General features: G+C 39.8%; 1 long non-coding RNA gene across 1 annotated transcript; it reads right to left on the bottom strand.

Moving 5' to 3' along the window:
* Positions 1-3,525: 3,525 nt before the first annotated feature.
* On the bottom strand, positions 3,526-10,241 carry LOC140506496 (uncharacterized). Its single transcript, XR_011967953.1, has 2 exons — positions 5,337-10,241; positions 3,526-3,852 (listed from the first exon to the last, which is right to left on the bottom strand). It is a non-coding gene; the product is annotated as an uncharacterized lncRNA (long non-coding RNA).
* Positions 10,242-12,298: the final 2,057 nt, after the last annotated feature.

Genomic DNA, 12,298 nt, shown 5'->3' with positions numbered 1-12,298 from the left:
CAAAGGTCAACATGATTGTCAATGGCCCAGGATGCAGCAGATGACCTTAGCATCATCAATGTCTGATCGAGCTCTAAGCGCTCAACAGTGTCTGTTTCAGCCACATCATGGCTTTTGGAACAAATTATTCTCCTCTTTCCATTCCACCCAGGGAGGTCTTCACATGCTTGGGGTAGATGTCCCCCTATGTCACCGATGGTTTGAGGCCTATCCGCTACCTTCAACTCGGTTTAGCCTGTCTACTTGGATGTTGTATGGGGTATTTCTAACAATTCTGGAATGAAGGATTGCCAAGCCCTTTTTAGAGCTTCTCATCCCCTTTGGCATCCACCTGTCACCCAACTCTCACCTCTGGCTCCAAGAGCAGCCACTGCCAGGTAAAAAGCTGATATGACAGGAGCATATAAAATATGCCAGGAGGCAAAGGACTACATTTCCAATTAGGTTCCAGTCTTAACAGGGGAGAAGATTTGTGTTCTCAAGACTTAGATTCTTTGGAGACTCTACAGGGAGACTTCTGAGGAGAAAGATGAAATGAGACAGGTATGATGGAACTCCATGTTGAAAGGTAACAGAAGTAGTGGAGTCCGCTTACCAGTTACCAAGAACAAGCTGAGGGCAGTAGAAAGAGGCTCATCTTACAAAAGAGTCAATGAAAAGTACCAAACACTCTAAACTCTAAATCCAGATCCTTCAAGAATGTATCTTCCTAACCTTTAGTTTCGCCGGACAGGAGAAATCTGGTGCTCCTGCTGCATATTAGGCCATAGGTCTTAGAGGAAATTGTTTTCTCTACTATTTGTACAATGATCAACCTTAATTCCTGGGATATGTGTGTTTTCCTATTCCTTTAATAAAATTGTTTCAGTCCTGATTAAGTGTTTTACTTTAGAAATGAAGGTTCCATGGAAATGGAAAAGGGAGGGGAAATGAAACACTGTATAACTATAATGAACAAGCTTGGCCTTGGAGAAGTAAAGGATAAAAATAATTATGGCTAACAGAAAAATAATGGCTAAGGATTTGCTAAACACTATACAAGGTTGTTACAAGGGGATAGGACACATATTCCCCAATGCAGGTTGGTGGCTCAGTGGCTAGAGCGCTGGGCCTGGAGTCAGGAAGACCTAAGCTCAAATGTGATCTCAGACACTTATTAACTGTGGGGTTCTTTGACCTCCTTCACTCTAGGTATCCAATCAGTTGCCAAGTCTTGTTGTTTCTACATATTCCACATCTTTTACATATGACCTGTCTTTTTATTTACACAGCTACCACCTTAGTTGAGGCTCTTATCACTTCCTCCCCACATTATTCCAGCTGCTTCCTAATTGGTATCCCTGCCTCAAGTCTCCAGTCTGTTTTTTTACACATGATTACAAAAATGATTTAAATTTTTAAAAAAATTTTTCCCCAATTACATGTAAAAACAATTTTTAATGTTAGGTTTTTTTTTTCATTTTTGAGTTCCAAATTCTCTCCCTCTCTCCTCTCCAATCTTATTCAGAAGGCAAGCAATTTGATGTGGGTCATACAGGTACAGTCATGCAACACATATTTCTGTGTTAGTCCTATTGTGAAAGAAAATACAGACAAAAACAAACAAGAAAAAGAAAGTGAAGAAAAAGTATGCTTGGATCTGCATTCAGATTCTATCAGTTCTTTCTATGAAGATGGATAGCATTTTTCATCATGAGTCCATCAGAATTGTCTGGGATCACCACATTGTTGCTGAAAATAGCAAAGTCATTCACAGTTGACTACCAGACAATTACTGTTACTTTGTACGATGTTCTCCTGGTTCTGCTCATTTCTCTTTGCATCACTTCATGTAAGTCTTTCCAGGTTTTTCTGAGACAATCCTGCTTGTCATAAGATGGTTTTTCCTTTCTTTTCTTTTTAAAATTTTCTCTATTTTTAGTTTCCAACATTTACTTTTATATGATTTTGCATCTCAAATTTTCTCCCCATCTCTCTCCTCCCCCTACCCCAAGATAGTGTGTAATTTTTATATAGGTTCTACATATACATTCATATTAAACCCATTTTCACATTAGTCGTGTTGTAAAATGATTTCTCTTAACTGCAGACCTCACCAATGTCACTTTTCTGATCTATAACTCAAGTGGCTTCATGTCCTATGTCAGAAATAAATTCCTGTTTGGCTTTTGAAGATTTTCACAACCTGGCTCTGAACTATCTTTCCAGCCGGGTTATACATGATATACAGCCCCTAAATTCGCTGGCCTCTCCTCCATCCCTCAGACAAATAGTATTCCATCCTCCCTCTAACTTTTTCATTGGCCATCTAGGATGTATTTTCTCCTCACCTCCATCTCACAGGATCCCTCTCTTCCTTCAATAAATAGCTCAAGCACCACCTGTACCCACAGCCTTTCCTGATGTCCTCCAATTGCTAGCATGCTGCTTCCCTGATTACTCCCATTTACCTACTTTGTATTCATTTGCATTCATTCTGGACATAGTTGTATTGATATTTATGGTGTTCCTTTCCCCCTCACCTTCATTAGAATTAATGCTCTTTGAGAGTAGAGACCTAATAATAATATAATTAAATAATTAAAAATAATTACTATAAATAATAGTATTCGCATCTGTATGTTGTTGTGCAGTCATTTCAATGGTGTCTGACTCTCTGTGATCCCATATGGGGTTTTCTTGACACAGATACTGAAGTGGTCTGCCATTTCCTTCTCCAGCTCATTTTGCAGATGAGGAAACTGAGGTAAAGAGGATTAAGTGACTTGCCCAGGTCACATAGTTAGTAAGTGTCTGAGGCCAGATTTGAGTTCCAGTCTTCCTCACTCTAGGCCCAGCACTCTACCCACTGAGCCACCCAGCTGTTCTTGCATTTGTAGCCCCAGTGCATGGCACTGTAGATGCTTAATAAATATTGGATTTGTTCTAAGTAAAAAACTAAACTTTTTATTATAGATGGATGAAGCAGATACTGAAAATGAAAACAGCTGAGAGCTGCCACCATTTTCTTCCTTTAAAAAATATTTTTCAATTAAAAAGCATTTATTTTTTCTCCCTTCCATTTCTTCTCCCCCTCCCTGAGACAGAGAGAGAGAGGAGAGAGAGAGAAAGAGAGAGAGAGAGAGAGAGAGAGAGAGAGAGAGAGAGAGAGAGAGAGAGAGAGAAGTCTAACTCTCATAATAAATATGCATGATCTACATTGGTCATGCCCCTAAAACCTCATTCTACTTCTTCAGTCCAACACTTCTCTGGTGGGCAGCTTTCACAATGTTTGGTCCTTTGGAATTGTGGTTTGTTACTATGTTGATTATAGGTTTCATGGCTGTCCTTATCTGTTCTTTTTGACCCTCTGTTTTCTTCTGTATATTAAAAAAAAAGATGCCTCAATGACCCTCTTTTCCATTTATGTCCCTATCCCCCCTCCCCATATTTCCACAGCAATTCCCCCTTGGGAAAAAAATATCAAAGAAAAATAAAACACTTGTAACAAACACACAGTCAAGCAAAACAAATGACCACATTGAATGTACGTCATATTCTGTATTGTAAATCCCTTCACCTCCCTTCCTGGAGGTGAGTTACAAGCTTCATCATCAAAGGGCTCTTTGGAATTATATTTTGTCATGTCATTGATCAGAGTTCTAGAGTAATCCAAAGTTGTTTTTCTTCATAATGGTGATGCTGTACTAAGAGTTTTCCTGGCTCTCCTCATTTCATTCCACATCACTTCATACACGTCTTTCTGGTTTTCTCCAAATCTGTCCATTTTTTCCTTTCTTATGGTACAGTAACAGTCCATTACATTCATATGCCAGTCAGTCCCCAACAGGTGGACACTTCACCATTTCTTTTCTACAACAAAAAAGAACTGTTATAACTATTTTTGTACATATGGGTCTTTTCCTTTATATGATGTTTATGGTAGTAATATTGCTAGTGTATGCACGGTTTAGTGATTTTTATTTCCACAGTGCCACCAACAGTGCATTGACACTCCCGTTTTCCTGTAGTTCCTCTGAAATGCCATCTTCCTTTTTCTGTCCACTTTCCCAGTCTGATGGGTGTTAGAGAGATAGCACCATTTTCTCACATCCCCAAGGTGTGATGTCACAGACTTTTCCATCACTGATAAGTATGATGAAACTGTCATGTCTCGTACTGTGATGACCTACGTAACAGATTCTTCCACTCCTTCACTGTTGTAGTAGAAAGAGTTGGATACAGACTCAGGGAGGCCTGCATTACACCCTTTTTTCTAATTGTTACTAGCTCTGTGACCCTAAGTAGAGTCACTTATGTACTGAAGTCTCCATTCCCTCATCTGTAAAATGGGAATAATACAAATTTGTAGGATCCTGCCTCACAGGATTGTTATGAGGAACAAATAAGATGATGGTATATAAAGAACTTTGCAAGGTTTCTAAATGTCACTTATTAACTATAATTAATATGCTATATATTATATATTACGAATAATTACATAATATCTATCACATTATGTATTATAATTAATAATAACAATGAATAATGAAGGCATTTTTTTTCCTGATTTGATGGCATTGCATCCTTCACAACTTTAGGGATCTGTGATTTTGTTGGTGCAAGTATATCCCCCACTGATAAACAGAGAGCAAACCTTCAATGTTTGAGTAGATCAGTCAATTAATCAACAAGCTTTGATTAAGCACTTGCTATATGCATCAGGCTCTGTGTTAAGTGCTGAGGACACAAGAGCAAAGACTGAAATAGATCCTGATCTCAGTAGTTATTACTATGGCTGAAAAAGTTCACCTGCTGGCTAACTTTCTGGTGAGGAATCTTTCTGAACACAGAAAGGTCCTCGGGCCACACACACAACATCCACACCTTTGTTCATACTACAAGTCCTTCCAGCTTTGTAAATTAAAAAAAAAAATCCTATGCAAATGGAATGCAAATTATTTATATTAATAAATGGGACCCATCAACAGTGTTTACCTCTAATTCTTCATGATGGGTTTTAGATTTTATTTATTTTTAAAATATTTTCTAAATGATGTGGTACACTTTGGTGACCTTTAACTTTTCTAACTCATTGCCTGCTATCCGGATGACCTGAAAATGAGGCAATATATGTAAAATACTTTGTAAACTTTAATACATTATTGCTATCTCGGAGTCAGTAAGGTTAGCTAACAACTCCACACATAAGCATTCAGGTTCACAAACACTTAAAATAGGATTGTATTATAACATAGACACACAGAAAGGGCTTAACATTCAAACCTATAAAGAGTTGAGACACCATTCACAGGGGCAATGCAGCCACTAGAGAGAGACCTGAATCTTTGACTTACTGTACTGCCATGGGTGAGGCTCAATCCAGAGAGGGAGTTGGGGTTTGCTCCTCCACGTTAATTCATCACTCTGAGGCCCATCTGGTGCCATGTGACTTTCTCCTCAGCAGATCTCAGTTCAGACACTGCTCATCATCCTCTGTAGCTCCACTGTCTGAGACTTCGCTCCCAGAACCAGACTTCTGCAACTTTATTTCCTGTTATAGCTCAGGTTCTTCACAATCTTCTGATGTTTTGACATGTTCCAGAAGATCTTCTATAATCACCTTTCCCAGGAGACTCTCAATGACTTGGCCCATGTGGAATAAGCTGGATGTTTATAACTCAAGGCACCTCCACATCAGAGAGTGCCTCTTTCCACACTTTTGAAATTGAAAGTCTTTCGCATATTTGAGTCCTGTAATCCCTGCCCACTTTGCCAAAGGGCTCTCAGGGACTAGACTTCATGCTTGCATTCAGATAAACCCCCACATTCCACTCTTTGCCAGCTCAGAGTGAATCAGCACTCTATGCCCCTTCTCCTCTATTGCCCAGGTGGTATATATCCTGCTTGTGTCAGCTTGTCCTAAGCTGGCACTTGTAAAAGCTTCTAGCTCCCTCTGTCTTCCTAAGCATAAAACAAGGCCAGCCCCAACTATCTTGGGCCATTTGGGGAGCAGAAATGGTTTTTCCTGAATTGTTCCTATCATCCTTCCTAGAAACAGAACCAGCCAAATGGGATCTAGAGTGGTGGGAGATGGCTTAGGCACATCTCCTCAGAATCCTGACACCCAAAAGGGAAGTATATCATGGCTTAACTGGAGACCTTTGGAGTAGGAGGCAGGGACAAGGGTCCCAGGCTGTGTATAGATCCCACTCTTTATATTGAAGCCAAGATTGAAGCAAACTGATGCAATCCATCAGTACTTTCATGGTAGAAATGATTAGTCCAAGCAGGGGTAACTGATCAACCTTCTTCACATTGAGAGCTGAAACTATTCATCAATGAACATTTATTAGGCATTTATATGTTGGGCCCTCTGTGCTAGGTGCTATAGATACAAAAATAAAAGCAAAACAGTTGATACACTCAAGGAACCTCCTTTCTACTACGGGCATACTGTAACATGTAACAAATAAACAAAGACAAAATAAGGGAGGGAAGAGAATAAGCATTTATTAAGTATCTACTTTGTGTCAGGTACTGTGCTAAGCACTTTATGAATATAATTTCATTTAATAGAGAAAAAAATAAACTCAAGGAAATGGGGGAGAGGGAGTAGGTGCAGGTTCTTGCACCTAGGGAGTCAAGAAAAGTTTCAAACAGGCTTTTGAGCTGATGTTTGAAGGAAACTAGGGATTTTAAGAGGCAAAAGTCAGGAGGGAGCGTATTCCAGGTATTGGGGACATCTTTTGCTAACACGAGATGGAGTGTTGTGTAAGGAAATGCAAGAAGACCAGCTTGAATCTGGTCTTCTGGAGAGTGTATGAAAGGAAATAATGTATGATAATTCTTTTTCTTACACGTCCAATCATGTTAAACATTTTCACATTAGTCATGCTGTGGAAGAAGAACCAAAACAAAAGGGAAAAACCACAAGAAAGAAAAAAACAAGAAAAAGTGAAAATAGTCTGCTTCAATCTGCATTCAGACTCTATAACTCTGTCTCTGGATGTGCATAGCATTTTCTGTCACAAGTCTTCTGGAATTGTCTTGGACCATTGAGAAGAGTTACGTCTATCATTGTTGATCATCACAATGTTGCTGTTACCATGCACAATGTTCTCCTGATTCTGTTCATTCTGCATCAGTTCATGTAAGTGCAAATCTTTTCACGTTTTTCTGAAATCTGCCCACTCATCATTTCTTATAGCATAATTGTATTCCATTACATTATATACCACAATGTGTTCAGCCATTTCCCAATTGATGAGCATCCCCTCAATAGCCAATTTTTTGCCACCACAAAAAGAGCTGCTCTAAATATTTTTGTACATGAGTCCTTTCCCTTTTCTTATGATCTCTTTGGGATACATACCTATTAGTTATATTGCTGGATCAAAGGGCATACAGTTTTATAGTCCTTTGGGATGACAATTGATTTATTTATATATTAATTTTAATTTTTAACATTCACTTCCACAAGATTGAGTTCCAAATTTTTTCCCCATCTCTCCCTTCCTCCACCCCAAGACATTCTGCATTCTAATTACCCCTTCCCCCAATCTGCCCTCCCTTCTATCACACACCCCCTTTTCTTATTGCCTTCACTTCTCTTTTCTTGTGGGGGCAAGGTAGATTTTTATACCCCATTGCCTGCATGTCTTATTTCCCAGACGCATGCAAAAACAATTTTTAACATTCGTTCTTAAAACTTTGATTTCCAACTTCTCTCCCTTCCTCTCCACTCACCCCCATTGAGAAGGCAACTGATTCAATATGAGTTACACATGTATAGTCACACAAAACACTTCCACAACAGCATGGAAGACTAACTGTATTTCCCTCCATCCTATCCTGCTCCCCATTTATTCTACTCTCTCTCCTGACCCTGTCCCTCCTCAAAAGTGTTTATTTCCTATTTACCCTCTCCTCCCATTTTGAGATTAATTCTCAAATGTTATGTTGAAGCCAGGTGGTGAAGGTTTTTAACTGACAGAGAAGTTTGTATTTCATCTTAAAGCAGGGATTTTAACCCTTGGTTATGTATATACTTTTAAAAATGTTTTTACAACTATATTTCAATAAAATGGTTTCTTTGTAATCTTATTTTATTTCATCCATTATCCTGAGAAGAGATCCATAGACTTCACCAGAAAGCCAAAGGAGTCCATGACACAAAATAATTTAAGAACCCCTTACCTAGAGATTAAGGGGAGTCACTGGGGTTTACTGAAAAGGAAAATGACACAGTCAGATCTTTGTTTAGGAATACTGTTTTGGCAGTTATATGGAGGACAAACTGGAGAGGTGAGAGACTAGAGGCAGGGAGATTGAGGGTATTCCAAAAGTTCAGATGTGAGGTGATGAGGTCTAGGTACAGAGAAGAGACTAGATGGGACAGATTTTGTGGAACTAGGTAACAGATTGGATATGTTAGGTGAAGAAGAGGGAGGAGTCAAAGATGAAAGAGGTTTCTGAACATTAGTGCCTAAAAGGACCTGTTGACAAAAATAGGGAAGGATGGAAAGGGAGTGAGACTGGGGGCAAAAATATGGAGTTGTTAATGTGAAACTAGAGCTCAGGAGAGAGGATAGGCCTGGATATATACAACTGGAAATCAAACGTATAAAAATGATCATTGAATCCATGAGTACCAATGAGAGGGAGAGGGGGACCAGAAAAGTTACATGGTAGAATACAGACAACTCAGCAAAAAAGACAGAAATGATTGCACAGCAAGAAGGGGCACCAAGACAACAGTATCATGAAAGCTCATAGAGAGAACAACCAGAGGTTGGTTGACAGTGTAAAAGGCTACAGAGGTCAAGAAGGATGAGGACTGAGAAAAGGCCATCTGACTTGACAATTAGAGATCACTGGAGACAATATTATTACCCTAGAAAGACCACTGACTCTGGAGTCAAAGGACCTGGATTCACTTCCTACCTCTCATCTTATGACCTGTATGACACTGGGTAAGGCACCCAATCTTTCCAGGCTTCAATTTCCCTAACTATAAAATGAGAGTTGGACTAGGTCCCTTCTAGCTTATGAATCTAGTCAAAGAAGCAAGCCAGTGCAGTGTCACAGAAGTCAAGGTTGGGAAAGCATTTCAAGAATGGCAATTATCAATAGTGCCAAATGCTGCAGAGAATTCAAAGCTAATCACTGGGGATTTGGCAGTTAGGAGTGAATGGTGATGCCAACTAACGACGCTAAGGAGAGCAGAAAGAGAACAAAACAAAACTAGCAGTGAAAAGGAGAGATATCGCAGTAGCTTGGGTAGGCAAGGGAATGACTTATAGGACAGGGAAAATCTGAACATATTTGGAAGTAGAAGAGGCAGGAGGATGGGAGAGATTAGCTATGCAAGAGATGAGGAGATAAGGAATAGAACAAGGTAAAGTCAGTGAGTCAATAAACATTTCATTAAGCACCTACTATGCACCAGACCATACGCTAAGCATGTGGGGATATAAAGAAAGGCAAAAGATGAAAGATAGTTCCTGTTATCAAGGAGCTCACAGTTTAATGCAGGAGACTATATGTGAAGAACCACATATAAACAAGCTATATACAGGATAAACTGGAAATAATCAATGAGGGAAAATACTATAATTAAGAGGGATTGGGACATGCTCCATGTAGGAAGATGGAATTTTAGCTGGGATTACAGGAAAGCAAGCAAACGAAGGAAAGGGAAAGCCTTCCAGGCATGGAGGTATAGCCAATGAAAATTCCTGGATTCAGAAGTGTTCTTGTCTGAGGAACAATAAGGTGGTCAGTGGGGACAGGGGTGAAAGGGATGTGAAGAATGGAAAGGTAGGGAGGGGGCTAACTGAGGTTGAGAAGAAATTGTGGGGGGGGGGAGGTCAGAGGTATAGCATAAGTGTGGAGGAGGGATGTTTTTTCCTATGAGACAGAGAAAAAAAGATACATTTTGAAGCAGAGAGGTTATAGATTAAGAGTCTATGAAGGATGGCCTTGATCTTAGTAAAATAAAAAGTCATGGGTATCTGCTGACAGTGAAAGGGTCTAGCATGATGCTGAGAGCTTTAAGAGCGGAAAACATCTGAGTAACAAGTAATGTGATGGAATAAAAAGATGAAGGAAACACTGTGCAGTTTAAATTAGATAGCATGAATTTATAGTTGGCCTGTAACTCCTCCTTTTGTAGGTCCTTCACTGGCTTCCTAATGTGGGAAGAAAGAAAGAAAGAAAAGAAAGAAAGGAAGGAAGGAAGAAAAGAAGGAAGGAAGGAAGGAAGGAAGGAAGGAAGGAAGGAAGGAAGGAAGGAAGAAAGAAAGAAAAAGAGAGAAAGAGAGAGGAAGAGAGAAAGAGAAAAAGAGAGAGAGAAAGAAAGAGAGAGAAACGAGAAAGAAAAAGAAAGAAAGGAAGAAAGAAAGGAAACCTGTCCCTATTTTTCTGTTCTCACTACTGTCAACACAGTAAGATCCTCATCTCTACCCAATTACTTAATGCAATATCTTCCCCTAAGAGATTTGTCCCATCTCCACTCTCTAATACTTCTTTCACACCACTCTAGAGGGTTTTTTTTTTTGAGTTTTCTTAATAAACACGTCTAGTCATGTTGCTCTGATCAAAATTTTCTAGTAGTTCCCTAATGCTTACTGAATAAAATTCCAGTGTGTTTCAACAAACATTTATCAAACAAACACTTGCTGTATGCAAAGTAGCACATGCTACAAGCTGGCATTCAATGACATTCACACTTTGGCAACATCCTTCCTGCCCAGCTTTATATCACATTACTTGACTTTGGGTACGTCATTCCCTCTTTATGCCCTGTGTATTGAATTCCCTATCCCCGGCCTATGGAATTTCTAACCTTCCTTTAAAACCCAACCCAAATCTAGTCAAAGTGCTTCCCTGGCTTTTGCCTCTTTGTTGGCAATGATCTCATCCCCTTTAGACCTCACAAAGTACTTTTCCTCCACATCTTTTACATGCTTACGTGTTACAGTTATTTGAGTATATCATATACTCCACCTAGTCCCCACAAGTTCTACAAAGGTTTATCTTATGGCTTCTTATCTTTGTATCTCAACCAGTTGTAGTATCCTGCTCTGTACACAGTGGGTGCTTGATAAGTGTTTCAGTTTGAAACAAACTGAAATGTACAACCAAGGATTCAGTCTGGCAGATACAACTGATGCCAAGAGGAAGTTGACAGCCGGCAGAACAAAGATTGAAGAAAGGGAGGTCTGGATGAGAGAGCAAAGAGCAAGGTCAGCATGACTGATGAGAAGTAGGACAGGAGGGAGTAGCCAGAGAGAGGAATTTCAGAAGATGAAAGGGGGTGGTACTTTATTTGAAGTGTGATGATGCCAGTGTATTGTTGAAATGGAGCAGAGATGAGGTTCACTAACTGAGGTCAAAAAACTCAAGCTAGGCAGTTAAAAGCGTCAGCAAACAATGTTGATCTTGAGATTGACAAAGATGAGCCAGTAAACAGAAAGAGGTGAAGCCTGAGTTAGATTCTGCTAAGGATATTAGATTGCTAAGAGAATGTTTTGGAGGTACTAAAGAGGGGAAGAGGGTGTTTTAAGCATCAGCCTCAAAAGAGGGAAAGGAAGAAGCCTTTATTGAGCACCTAAATATGTGCCACACACCATGCTAAGTGCTTGATCACAACAACCCTGTGAGATAGGTGCTATTATTATTGCCATTTTATCTTCCAGCTGAGGAAACTGAGGCAGAGGTTCAGTAACTTGCCCAGGGTAACACAGCTAGTAAGTGTCTGAGGCAGGATTTGAACTCTGGTCTTCCTGGCTCTAGACCTTGTGCTTTATCTATTGCACCACCAGTTGCCTGGTGAAGAGGTCAACGCTCACAGTGGCCTGGAATCAGTAGAGGTTAAGCAGGAAACAGGGTGAACTCTTCAATTTTCATGGAAATGGGAGGAACAGCTTCAATAGAAGGAAATGGTATCTCAAGGGAAAGGCAAATTTTCATTAATGCAAGGATACAGAAGCACTTACAGGAAAGGGGAGTTTGCTTGTGATAGGAATTTCATGAGAAAACAGAGGGATGAACATAGGAATAAAAAGGGCAGAGCATGTCTAGGGTAGGATAGGGCTGGGCTGGGGAGGGCGGGTGGATCAGGTTTACGTCTAGCTAGAGTGAGAACTGTGTTTCAAAGGGATTAAGGAAGCAGGTGGACAGTTATTAGGCAGCAACAATACATTATAGGAAAGAATTTAGTTATCTGGGTTTATAGAATTAAGCAGTTACTAGGCTCCACTTTGGATAGATCTATGATTGGAAGCCTTAGGAAATTTATTCTGTGGGTACTAGA

Source organism: Notamacropus eugenii, chromosome 5, assembly GCF_028372415.1.
Source record: "Notamacropus eugenii isolate mMacEug1 chromosome 5, mMacEug1.pri_v2, whole genome shotgun sequence".
Taxonomy (NCBI): Eukaryota; Metazoa; Chordata; class Mammalia; order Diprotodontia; family Macropodidae; genus Notamacropus; species Notamacropus eugenii.
Note: the sequence above shows the minus strand (reverse complement) of the source record. Positions and strands in the feature narration are given on the sequence as shown.